Below are 13,654 nucleotides of genomic sequence, written 5' to 3' on the forward strand. Positions count from 1 at the left end.
TGCTCTCAGCTCTCCTGATGGCTATCACACCAACTAGTGGGATTTATGCTACGCCGTTGCCCATTCAACGGTCGAGTGGTTTGCACGATAATGGAGTTAGGTGAGATGACACACCAACTCGGTCCTTAGACACGACAAGATGGATATTTCCCTCCTTGCTCTGCCACACAGGCACAAGCACACCAACCGGCAAATCACACAGAAATGCCGTCCATCTCGTCCATACTCATCTTTCGAAATCCACATTTTATCCCTTCCCACACGCACACATTTTCTTTATCAAATAGATCATATTAAAAGTAAAGTCCTAAGCGTTCTAATATCGATTAACGTCCAAGCAAAATCAGACATTAATCTAGGTAGTCAAGGAATGGTCATCACAAATCAAGGGGTGGCTATCCAACCGTGTTTTCATGCAAGTAAAACATATGCAATTTTGTAAAACAGGCCATTGGGTTGCGTTTATAGAAAACTAGGACAGAAACATGCATCAAATGATGGGATTGAACTTGCCGTCTTCAAAGCCTTCGGGGAAGTCCTGTCCTTCGGGCTCGGGGTCGTGGAACGGGTCCTCGTTCACCTGCTCACAGCACTGCTCGTCAACGGGCTCTCCTTCGCTCACTCCGTGGTCTACAGCGTACACAAACAAGCACACAATCAATACTCAGAAAATAAGGGTCTATCGTTGAGCTCGAATCGGAACACATAAAATATAGGGCAAGGAGTGGTATATTTGGGTGTGCTTCTAATGGCATGGTCAAAACTAGTTTAAGAGAGGTGTGGTAAAATTTTAGGTTAAACCAAGGTCGTTTGACGCATGAAATGATATGTTAAACAAAGGGTTAGGGGTTAAGCAATGGTCCAGGGACTTAGTTGTAAATAATGAAAGGGCTTATCTAGAATTTCTGAAAAGGTTTGGGCTATTTGGGAAAAGGATAGGGTCTTATTTCTAATCCAATTTATATAGTGGAGGCTTTGTTTGTGATTACCATAAAGGACAGGGTTTTATTTGAAAGATAACAAAGGATGGGAGGGCTCTTAAGCAAATAGAAAGGAATGGAGGGGGGTTATGGGCAAAAACGCCCTTTCTTCCTCCTCCCCTCGATGCAGAACAAGGGAGGGGTAGGGGCGCGTCGGCGGCGACCCGATTCGGGCCCCCTGGGCCGAGGCAGCGGCCGGGACTGAGGGGGAAAGAGAGAGGGAGCTGCGGTGAGATGATCCCCTGCCTCACCTCGGCCGGAGATGGCGTGTGGCGGTCCGGCCACGGCGGCCAGCGGCGGCGGTGCTACAAGGCAGGCGGCGGCGGTGCTAGGGGAGCAAAGGAGAAGCTAGGGCGGCGGCGGTGGCTCTGGGTGGTGGATGCGATACTTGGGGATGCTCCGCGGCCCCTTTTATAGGCGGCCAAGGCGGTGGAGGGGTAAGAGCGGGGCGACGGCCGGCGAGGCGGCTCTGAGCGGCGTCAACGGTGGAGGGGTAAGAGCGGGGCGACGGCCGGCGAGGCGGCGGTGCTAGGGGAGCAAAGGAGAAGCTCTGTGCGGGCGTCAACGGGGGGTTGAGGCGGGATGCGTGCTGGTGAAGTGACGGTTCGAGGGGCGGCGCTGTGCTTCGTCAATGGCACCAGTGGACGGCGAAGTGACGCGAGGCGGCGACCGCCGCAGGCGGCACTGTGCCGAGGTCGCCGGCGCTGTGCGCCGGGGCGACGGCGTGCGCGTGCGGGTCGGAGCTTCGGCCGTCGACGGGACGCGTCGTGGGCAGGGCGAGCGGGGCTGGACAGTGGGGCGCTGCGCGCGTAGGAGCGGCCAGGCGGCCGTGGCGTGCGGAGCAGGGCGTGGGCGGCGCTGGAGCGGCGTGCAGGCGGGGTCGGGCTGAGCGCAGCGGCGCGCGCGAGAGCGGGGTCCCGGGGGCGTGCACGCGCACAGGCGCTCGCGTGGGCACGGCCCGGGGGCGGTGTTCGCGGCGAGCAGCGGGCGGCCGGGGCGCGGGTCGGTGTGCGCCGAGCAGCTGTAGGGCGGCGCGCGCGCGGAGGGGGGACAGGGCCGGGCCGGCGCGCTGCGTGGCCGGAGCGGGGTCCAAGGTGGCGTTTCCCGGTGGAGGGCGCGGCCGGGTGGAGCAGGGGGCAAGAGGGGCCGGGTCACGCGCGCGGCAGAGAAGAAGGGAAGGAGAGGGAGAGGGAAGGAGAGAGAAAAGAAAAGAAAAGAAAATGGGAAAAGAAAAAGGAGAGAGAGAGGGAAATGGAGAGAGAGAGAAAGGGCAGGATTCGCGCCGTGATCGCGGCGCCCGGTCGGCCACGCGCGGCGCCTGGGCGTGCGTGAGCGCGATGCGCGGGACGAGAGGGAAAATCAGGGTGCTGGATACGGGTGTCGGGACAAGTTGTTCGGGAATCGGGAGATCGGAACAGGGAGGTTCCGGAAAACTGGGGTTAGGGTTTTAAGGAGAGATTGAGCTCAACGACGAGAAACAAAATTTTAGCGCACGATTTATTTTAGGTAATTTTCGGGATGTTACAAACCTACCCCACTTAAAATGAATCTCGTCCTCGAGATTCGACTGGTCCCTAAATAGGTGGGGAAATTCCTTCTTCAGAGCATCTTCGCGTTCCCACGTAGCTTCTTTTACTCCGTGCCTGCTCCACTGAACTCTGCAAATTCGTACTTCGGAGTTTCTGGTCCTCCTGGTGACGGTGTCTAGGATCTTCACCGGTATTTCCTGATATCGCAGGTCTGGCTGCAGATCTATCGTTTCAACCAGCACATGCTCTACTTCAGGTATCCTCAAACACCTTCTCAACTGTGAGACATGGAATACTGGGTGTATATCCGACATTTCTTCTGGTAGCTCCAAACGGTATGCTACTGCTCCAACTTTCTTCAGAACTCGGTATGGTCCAATATACCGAGGGGCCAATTTTCCTTGTACCTGAAATCTTCGGGTTCCTCGAATAGGCGATACCTTGAGATACACGAACTCTCCTGGGTTGAAACTTATTTCCCGTCTTTTCTTGTCGGCGTAGCTCTTCTGTCGGGACTGGGCCGCTTTTATCTTTTCTCGAATCTCGGCGACTCTTTCTTCGGCTTCTTTTATGAGTGCGGGGCCGACTAGGGCACGTTCTCCAACTTCTGACCACATCAGAGGGGTTCTGCATTTCCTTCCGTAGAGAGCTTCAAACGATGACATGCCCAAACTTGCTTGATATCCATTGTTGTATGAGAACTCGACATAAGGTAAGCTTTGTTCCCAATCTTTGCCATAAGTGAGAACACACGCTCTTAGCATATCTTCCATAATCTGATTCACCCTTTCCGTCTGACCATCCGTCTGCGGGTGATACGCGGAACTAAAGTCTAGCTTGGTGCCCATGGCTTTATGCAAGCTCTTCCAAAATCTAGAGGTGAACTGGGTCCCTCTATCTGAAACGATTCGGCTGGGCACACCATGCAATTTCACTATGTTCTCTATATAGAGCTTAGCTAGTTTCTCCCCGTCATAGTTGGTTCGTACGGGTATGAAGTGAGCTGATTTAGTAAGGCGATCCACTATTACCCATATGGAATCGTGCCCTTTCTGGGTTCTGGGCAAGCCCACTACAAAATCCATTCCTACTTCATCCCATTTCCAAACCGGAATGGGTAGGGGTTGCAACAATCCTGCCGGCTTCTGGTGTTCAGCTTTGATTCTCTGGCAAGTATCGCAATGGGCGACGAATCGTGCAATATCTGCCTTCATCCCATTCCACCAATATTTCTGTTTTAAGTCCATATACATTTTGGTGGATCCTGGGTGGATGGAGTAGGCCGAGTTGTGGGCTTCATCCATGATCATCTGCCTGAAATCTCCCTTCTGGGGCACACAAATTCTGTCTTTATACCACAATGTTCCCTTATTATCAACTCGAAAGTCTGGGGCCTTATTTTCTCCGGTTTGCCTCCGGATCTCCATCAGTCCCTTGTCCGATTTTTGGGCTTTCCTGATTCTTTCTTCTAGAGTGGTTTGAACGTTCAGCACTTGGCTGGAACCTCGAGGGACAATGTGCACATTTAATCGTGCCATTTCCTCTCGTAAATGGTCATTCTTGGGCCCGTAGGATTTCCGACTTAGGGCATCAGCTACTACATTGGCTTTGCCTGGGTGATAACGAATTTCCAAATTATAATCTTTGACTAATTCCAGCCATCTTCTCTGCCTCAAGTTCAAGTCCGGCTGGGTGAAGATATACTTCAAACTTTTATGGTCGGTGAAGATTTCACACTTATTTCCAATCAAATAATGCCTCCAGATCTTAAGTGCGTGCACTACCGCTGCAAGTTCTAGGTCATGGGTCGGGTAATTTTGCTCATGAGTCCTGAGCTGACGGGAAGCATATGCAACGACTTTCCCATCTTGCATCAGTACACAACCCAATCCTTGTCGGGACGCATCACAATAGATGACAAAATCCCGATGAATATCCGGCAGGGTTAGCACTGGGGCTGTCGTCAATCTTCGCTTCAACTCCTGGAAGCTCCTTTCGCACGACTCCGTCCAGGTGAACTTCTTTTCTTTCTTGAGCAGCTCGGTCATGGGCCGGGCTATTTTAGAAAACCCTTCAATGAATCTCCGATAATACCCAGCTAATCCAAGAAAACTCCTGATCTCACTCACGTTGGTCGGCGGTTGCCAGTTGGAGACCGCTTCGACCTTCTCGGGGTCCACTGCTACTCCTTCTGCGGTCAGAATATGACCAAGGAAGGCTACCTTCTCTAGCCAAAATTCACACTTGCTGAATTTGGCGTATAGCCTATGCACTCTCAGTTTTTCCAAAACTACCCTCAGGTGTTGTTCGTGCTCCTGAATACTTTTCGAGTAAATAAGTATGTCGTCAATGAAGACTACGACAAACTTATCTAACTCATCCATAAATACTTTGTTCATGAGGTTCATGAAATAGGCAGGTGCATTTGTCAGTCCAAAGGACATCACCGTAAACTCAAATTGCCCATAACGGGTGACAAAAGCTGTTTTCGGGATGTCGCTCTCCCTGATCTTGAGCTGAAAATAGCCGGACCTTAGGTCAATCTTGGAAAAGTACTTAGCTCCTTTTAACTGATCAAAGAGATCATCGATCCTGGGAAGGGGGTACTTATTTTTGATAGTGACTTCGTTTAGTGCCCGGTAGTCTACACACAACCTCATACTTCCGTCCTTCTTCTTGACGAATAGAACCGGGGCTCCCCAAGGAGACGAACTTGGCCTGATGAAGCCAATCCGTTGTAACTCCTCTAGTTGTTTCTTTAACTCTGCCAACTCAGAGGCTGCCATCCTATAGGGTCTTTTGGCTATGGGGGCGGTTCCAGGAACAAGATCAATGACAAATTCTACGTCCCTATCTGGTGGCATACCGGGAAGCTCTTCGGGAAAGACATCGGGGTACTCATTCACTACTGGGACTTCCTCCAAGGACTTGGCTTCCATGCTAAACACCATCGGGTTTGCTCCACTTTCCCGGGTATGACAGGTCACTCGGACTCCCTCCGAGTTTGTTAGATGTACTACCTTATCCGTACAACCTATGAGGCCATTGTGTTTGCTCAGCCAATCCATTCCAAGGATCACATCTATCCCTTCTGACTTAAGTACTACTAGGTCTGCTAGAAACTCTACCCCACTTAAATTGATCCTTACCCGTAGACAACCCAGTTGACACCTGATGTCTCCTCCGGGCGTCCGGGTTATTAGGGGTGTTTTTAGTAGTACTGTAGGTATTTTATGTTTCTCCACAAAACTCGAGGATATGAATGAGTGTGATGCTCCAGAATCAAACAGTACTGTTGCAAGAGTTGAGCTGACTAGGTACTCACCGAGTACTACGCCCTGGGCTCCTTGAGCTTCCTGTGCGTCGATGTGGTTGACACGGGCTCGTCCAAAAGACTGCTGGGATTGCCTCTGCTGGTTGTTGTTGTTGTTGCTGTTGCCACGGAGGGGCACTCGGTTGGCACCAGTCAGAACTGGCTTGGGTCCGTTCACTGTGTTGGAGAAAGCCGAAGTAGCAGGCTTGTTCTTGGCATAGGGGCAGTCGGCGATGAAGTGACCCGTCTCACGGCAGTTGAAGCAGGCTCTCACGTTGCTGTTGTTGTTGGTGACCTGGCTCGCATTATTCTGTGAGGCCCTCACGGTGTTCTGGCTTCTGGGCTGTGTGTTAGGGGCCCGTGGTCCTGTCACTTGAGACTGAGTTTTGTACTGCATTGGGGCTTGGGACCTTGGTGCGTTGTAGCTGAGACTTCTGGTCATCTGAAAACGATCCTGCTGGCGAGACTTACTCTCCAGAAACCTGCGCTTGTTCTCTTTCCTTTCATCAATCTTAGCCTTCTCGGTGAGGATTGCCTTGTTCATCAAGGTGTTGAAATCAGGATAGATCTGAGGAGTGAGCAGGGTCCTGAGTTCTGGGTTTAGTCCCTTCTTGAACATGTCCTGCTTCTTCTCGTCGTCGTTCACTTCATCTGGCGCGTATCGAGACAGCTCCATAAACTGGTGAGTATATTCTTCCACCGACATACTCCCCTGCTGAAGTGCGCGGAACTCATCTGCCTTGCGCTTCATGGTGGCCGAGGGGATGTGATAACGGCGGAACTCCCTCACGAACTCATTCCAGGTGATGGTGGAGGCATCTCTGGCAGCAGCGCAGTAATTCTCCCACCAGGCTAAGGCAGTCCCGGTGAGTTGATGTGCAGCCAGAAGAACTTTATCTCGATCCTGGCACCCAAATGGCTCGAGCTTCCTCTGGATCACGCGGAGCCAGTCATCTGCATCCAAGGGGTTGCTGGATCCGGCAAAAGTGGGTGGCTTGGCCCTCAGAAAAGCTGTCAGCTTGTCATTAAAGGTCTGCTCTCGTGGCTGCCTGTTCACTAGAGCATTGGCCAGTGTCTCCAGTATGAGAGTCTGGTTATGGATTACTTGTGCCAGGTCCACGAAAGGTGGTGGTGGTGGTGGCAGCTGTGCACCATGATTTTCTCCTCTGCCCTGACTCACTTCTTGTTCTTCCTGAGGATGGTTTTGCCCGTCAGGGTGTACTCCTGCATCAGCGGCTGCAGGGTCCCTGACTCGGGAGGCCCTTGTGATGCTCCGGGAAACCATCTGCAGAACGAGTGGATTGGGACTAAGATTAGGTGATGTTTAAGTTGGTTAAGTCGTATTTTTTGAAAAGGCAGTATCTATTTACTGCCGGCAAGCACACAATCAACAAGCAATCATCACAAACAACAAGCACAAGCAACTTTATTACAGCAAGGGTGGTACAACAAGGGGCAAGGCCAAACGCGTACTACACGACCGGGTACACAACTACAAAAGAAAAGGGGCACTGATCTTCTTCGGACCACACGGCTTCATCCCTTGACGGTCGCTAGCACTTTAGGCTGACTCATCGGCTTGAGTGGGTTCCTCCCTCGGAAAGGAACTCACGACCTCCGGGGAAATGAGTGGTCCCGGTTCGCCATCCTCTAGACCTCCGTTTCCCCGGGGTTGCGTTGCGGCTTCTCTTGCGGCGGTGGCCGTAGACCTTCCAGGATTCTCGGGTGGGGCTAGTGGGTTTCCAACGAGTGGTCCCCATCCAAAGACGGGCGTTCCGAGCAGAACTTGGTCTTCTCCTATTGCCGGGACTGGGGTTCCACTACTAGCCCATTCTTGCATACGCCGGTCTCGGGCTTGCCTGAGGCTCTCCTGAGCAACTGCTTCACTGCTGACCGCTGCTGCGGCTCTTGCCTCGGCTTGGACTGCTCGGATCTGCTGCAGTCTTAGTGCGAGCTCTGCTTGCTCGGCTCGATGGGTCTGTTCCCTCAGCAAGTTGGCTTGCTCGTCAAAGAGCTGATCCAAGGAGGCTAGGTAGGTAGCTACTTGGTACAGGAGGACTTCTTCATGGCGGCGCCGTTCCAGGCTTCTCATTCGAGCTTCCCAAACTGGTGTCCTGATGGCTGGTGGGAAGAACCTCATTGGTGTGGGGGGTGAGGTGTCCTTCGAAAATCCGGCACAGATAACGAAGTGCTTTCCTGACGGCTAGGGGATAGGTGTCCTGGTGCCTAAACCCTGTAGCAGTCACTCGCCATGACAGGATGTCGGGGTAGCGGTCACTTCTGGCGACGACTAGGATCACCCTGCAGCGGAGAGTGCCATGATGCTCGTACTCTCTGCTGTAGTACCTTGGGCGTTCCGTGACGCCAAGGCTCTCCAGGGCGTTGATCAAGAGGCTGGGGAAGCCAGGTGCAGCTTGGCAGTCGCCCTGGGTCCATCCTTCCTCAGCCATCTGAAAACAAAGATATGGTGAAAAACTTGCACAATTATTTGAGGTACACAAAGGGGTAGATGATTTTTATTTATGGCGTCATGGGGGGTACAACTTCATGGGTACATGATTATTATTAGAGCAAAGGTTCTAGCTTGGAGACGACCCCTATCATGGAGACTCTTCCTCGATCCTAAGAGGGCGTTTCTTCAGTGGGAGATACTGATCCATCATGTCATCCTCGGTCTGAGTTCCTTTATCCCAGTGGGTCTCTTCAGGTTCTTCTTCCTCAGTTTGAGTTCCAACATCCCAATGGGTTTCCATGGGCTCTTCCTCTTCGGTCTGGGTGTTTACATCCCATTGAGCCTCTTCAGGTTCTTCTTCAGCGTCTTCCTCTATCCATCCTCCTATTCCCCAGCGAGCCTCGTACCTCCGCATACGAGCTTGGAGAGCGGCTAGCGAGTCCTCGGCGCGTGTGGCTCTTGCCCGCTGTTCTTCCAGTTCTTCCTCTTTTTCATCCATTTGGACTTGGAGGGCGGCTAGGGAATACTCGGCATGGAAAGTCCTCGACCGTTGTTCCTCCATCTCCTGGGTTGCGTTTTCTGCTCTGTGGACCTGCTGTTTCAGTTGTGCTGCTTGCTCGCGATAGAGCTCATCCAGGCCGGTGAGATAGATGGATAGGTGAGAGACCGTGTCTTCTAGGTCTTCTTCTTCTCTTCCAAGTCCTCTCATCCTGGCAATCCACGTGCGTCCTCTTCCTTCAGTCGGCGGGAAAAATCCCATAGGAGTCCGCTGGAGGTGATGCCTGTAGATCACACGCAGACGTCGTAGGGCTTTGCGGGCGGCTTTCCGATAGGTATCCGGGAAACAGAATCCAGTGGTGGAGATGAACCAAGGGTCCACATCAGGGTAGCGGGTGCTTCTTGCTATGAAGATCATCAGGTCACACCGAAGAGTGCCCTTAGAGTCGTACTCCCGGTAAAGAAATTCTGGCGGATCCACAACTCCAATGCGTTCCAGGCTGAGTATCAACAACTTTGGAAGGCCGGGCTCTGCGAAACAGATTCCGCCGATCCATCCATTGTCAGCCATCTGGAACAGGGCGAGAACCAAAGGTAAGTGTTTGTGTGAGGAAAGGATTAAGGATAGAAAAGTCCTAAGGTGAAAGGTCCTGAAAACGGGTTTCGCTCCTAGGGTCACGTCCTACGGCCAACCTACGGCTCTGATACCACCTGAAGCGTCCCCTCATAAGAGAAGACTTAAATGTGATACAAAGCACCAGTCCCAGGAGGCTGATGCCACATTTATTACATCAGATGGTTCAAAACCGTACAAACCTTGGAGGACACTCGATACAGATGATGATAATAATTAACCAGGCTACGACATAACACCAGACCGCGAACCACATAGGGTCTACTACGGGCTCAGAGTACTGCGACAGCGGAGGCATCTCAACAGGGCCGGTTCCACAGACAAGGTTGGGTGTAGAACGATAACCCTACTCGGCATCGTCTGGTACGAAGTCCGGGTCTTCTTCTGTAAAAAGTAAGAGTGGGGTGAGTACAAACGTACTCAGCAAGTCCAACCACACCCACGGAGGGGGTTATAACAGAATAATATGCATAGGTAAATCAAGGATAAGGTTACGGTTTAATTTGCAGAAAAGCGACATTTTATGCAGGGGTTTATTTTATGAAAAACCTTTTAGAAATCAGTTTTTGCAGTAACACAGAGTTCAGGTTTTAAAACTGCTACCGGACTCCCCGTCCGTCGTAGCACACGGCACAACTGCCGGAACCAATTCCAAAACAACTCACACCAGCCCATCCCAAAGAAACACTAGTTATGTGACCACACCATAACTCGCCCAATACCGTGGGCCCGGACTATTCGAATAGATTCTTAACTCTGCAGAGGTGTGCAACTTTACCCACAAGTAGGATACCACAACTCGAACACCGTCGTGTTGGTGTAGATCCCAACATAGCCATTACCCACCTTAGCCAAGCCTGACTAGCCATCACGGGATGCACCAAGGGGTCATTGACCGTTCACTTAGGTTTAACCGGGCATAAGTCACTCGGGGCTTATCCCTTTTCCTTAGTCACCCGTTGCTCTCAGCTCTCCTGATGGCTATCACACCAACTAGTGGGATTTATGCTACGCCGTTGCCCATTCAACGGTCGAGTGGTTTGCACGATAATGGAGTTAGGTGAGATGACACACCAACTCGGTCCTTAGACACGACAAGATGGATATTTCCCTCCTTGCTCTGCCACACAGGCACAAGCACACCAACCGGCAAATCACACAGAAATGCCGTCCATCTCGTCCATACTCATCTTTCGAAATCCACATTTTATCCCTTCCCACACGCACACATTTTCTTTATCAAATAGATCATATTAAAAGTAAAGTCCTAAGCGTTCTAATATCGATTAACGTCCAAGCAAAATCAGACATTAATCTAGGTAGTCAAGGAATGGTCATCACAAATCAAGGGGTGGCTATCCAACCGTGTTTTCATGCAAGTAAAACATATGCAATTTTGTAAAACAGGTCATTGGGTTGCGTTTATAGAAAACTAGGACAGAAACATGCATCAAAGGATGGGATTGAACTTGCCGTCTTCAAAGCCTTCGGGGAAGTCCTGTCCTTCGGGCTCGGGGTCGTGGAACGGGTCCTCGTTCACCTGCTCACAGCACTGCTCGTCAACGGGCTCTCCTTCGCTCACTCCGTGGTCTACAGCGTACACAAACAAGCACACAATCAATACTCAGAAAATAAGGGTCTATCGTTGAGCTCGAATCGGAACACATAAAATATAGGGCAAGGAGTGGTATATTTGGGTGTGCTTCTAATGGCATGGTCAAAACTAGTTTAAGAGAGGTGTGGTAAAATTTTAGTTTAAACCAAGGTCGTTTGACGCATGAAATGATATGTTAAACAAAGGGTTAGGGGTTAAGCAATGGTCCAGGGACTTAGTTGTAAATAATGAAAGGGCTTATCTAGAATTTCTGAAAAGGTTTGGGCTATTTGGGAAAAGGATAGGGTCTTATTTCTAATCCAATTTATATAGTGGAGGCTTTGTTTGTGATTACCATAAAGGACAGGGTTTTATTTGAAAGATAACAAAGGATGGGAGGGCTCTTAAGCAAATAGAAAGGAATGGAGGGGGGTTATGGGCAAAAACGCCCTTTCTTCCTCCTCCCCTCGACGCAGAACAGGGGAGGGGTAGGGGCGCGTCGGCGGCGACCCGATTCGGGCCCCCTGGGCCGAGGCAGCGGCCGGGACTGAGGGGGAAAGAGAGAGGGAGCTGCGGTGAGATGATCCCCTGCCTCACCTCGGCCGGAGATGGCGTGTGGCGGTCCGGCCACGGCGGCCAGCGGCGGCGGTGCTACAAGGCAGGCGGCGGCGGTGCTAGGGGAGCAAAGGAGAAGCTAGGGCGGCGGCGGTGGCTCTGGGTGGTGGATGCGATACTTGGGGATGCTCCGCGGCCCCTTTTATAGGCGGCCAAGGCGGTGGAGGGGTAAGAGCGGGGCGACGGCCGGCGAGGCGGCTCTGAGCGGCGTCAATGGGGTGGGGGCGGCGAAGCTCTGTGCGGGCGTCAACGGGGGGTTGAGGCGGGATGCGTGCTGGTGAAGGGACGGTTCGAGGGGCGGCGCTGTGCTTCGTCAATGGCACCAGTGGACGGCGAAGTGACGCGAGGCGGCGACCGCCGCAGGCGGCACTGTGCCGTGGTCGCCGGCGCTGTGCGCCGGTGCGACGGCGTGCGCGTGCGGGTCGGAGCTTCGGCCGTCGACGGGACGCGTCGTGGGCAGGGCGAGCGGGGCTGGACAGTGGGGCGCTGCGCGCGTAGGAGCGGCCAGGCGGCCGTGGCGTGCGGAGCAGGGCGTGGGCGGCGCTGGAGCGGCGCGCAGGCTGGGTCGGGCTGAGCGCAGCGGCGCGCGCGAGAGCGGGGTCCCGGGGGCGTGCACGCGCACAGGCGCTCGCGTGGGCACGGCCCGGGGGCGGTGTTCGCGGCGAGCAGCGGGCGGCCGGGGCGCGGGTCGGTGTGCGCCGAGCAGCTGTAGGGCGGCGCGCGCGCGGAGGGGGGACAGGGCCGGGCCGGCGCGCTGCGTGGCCGGAGCGGGGTCCAAGGTGGCGTTTCCCGGTGGAGGGCGCGGCCGGGTGGAGCAGGGGGCAAGAGGGGCCGGGTCACGCGCGCGGCAGAGAAGAAGGGAAGGAGAGAGGGAGAGGGAAGGAGAGAGAAAAGAAAAGAAAAGAAAATGGGAAAAGAAAAAGGAGAGAGAGAGGGAAATGGAGAGAGAGAGAAAGGGCGGGATTCGCGCCGTGATCGCGGCGCCCGGTCGGCCACGCGCGGCGCCTGGGCGTGCGTGAGCGCGATGCGCGGGACGAGAGGGAAAATCAGGGTGCTGGATACGGGTGTCGGGACAAGTTGTTCGGGAATCGGGAGATCGGAACAGGGAGGTTCCAGAAAACTGGGGTTAGGGTTTTAAGGAGAGATTGAGCTCAACGACGAGAAACAAAATTTTAGCGCACGATTTATTTTAGGTAATTTTCGGGATGTTACATTAATGTATACTATAAAGTAATATTTATTTAGTGAGAATTAAAGCTCATTGAGATGATATGGGTTATTAAAATACAAAATGATAAATTAAAACCACTCAAATGTTTCTTAATCTTTCGTACGTGACCAACCTATTCTTGTGTGTAATTAAACAAGTGCATACAAACACAAACCATCTCTCAATCTATCCCGTTACATCTTAGCACGTCCAAGTTCACCCTACTAGGCGCAACTTACACATCTAAGAGAGGATAATGCCGTAGGTCGTGCACGGATCACGGTGAAATAAAACCTTTAAATCTTTTGTAACTATGATCTTCGATCGAGTTCACATCTTGTTATAACAAACTTTTATCTTATTCTCTTAATGAAAAATATGCTTAGACACGGTCACTAGAAAACTTGCACATCTAATTAAACACGTCCATCATGAATTTACCATCCCCACTATAGACCAGATTACAAAATCATATATACTAGAGCATCTCTAAGAGATTAGCCAAATCATTTTATATAGATAATTTTAGCTATTATTAAAAAATGTCTCCAACAAGCTTTGTAAATAACTCTCCAAATTTAGATTTCCACCTCATCTCATTCGCTCTCTACTTTGGTTAGTCTACATGACTAACCATCCAACCTTTAAGTTTTACATAGTCTGTTGAAGTGCTCTAATTTTTTTTTTATCAAATCTAATTTAGAGAGTAGCTTGGCTAATCTTTTACGATAGATGTATTTGCATGACACTAGTGACGAAAAAGGAGAAAATTGGTTTCATAGCATCAAAAGATCACCGTTTTCGAAAAATACCACTGAAAGATCGTCGT

The sequence above is a fragment of the Panicum virgatum genome, chromosome 9K, assembly GCF_016808335.1.
Source record: "Panicum virgatum strain AP13 chromosome 9K, P.virgatum_v5, whole genome shotgun sequence".
Lineage (NCBI taxonomy): Eukaryota > Viridiplantae > Streptophyta > Magnoliopsida > Poales > Poaceae > Panicum > Panicum virgatum.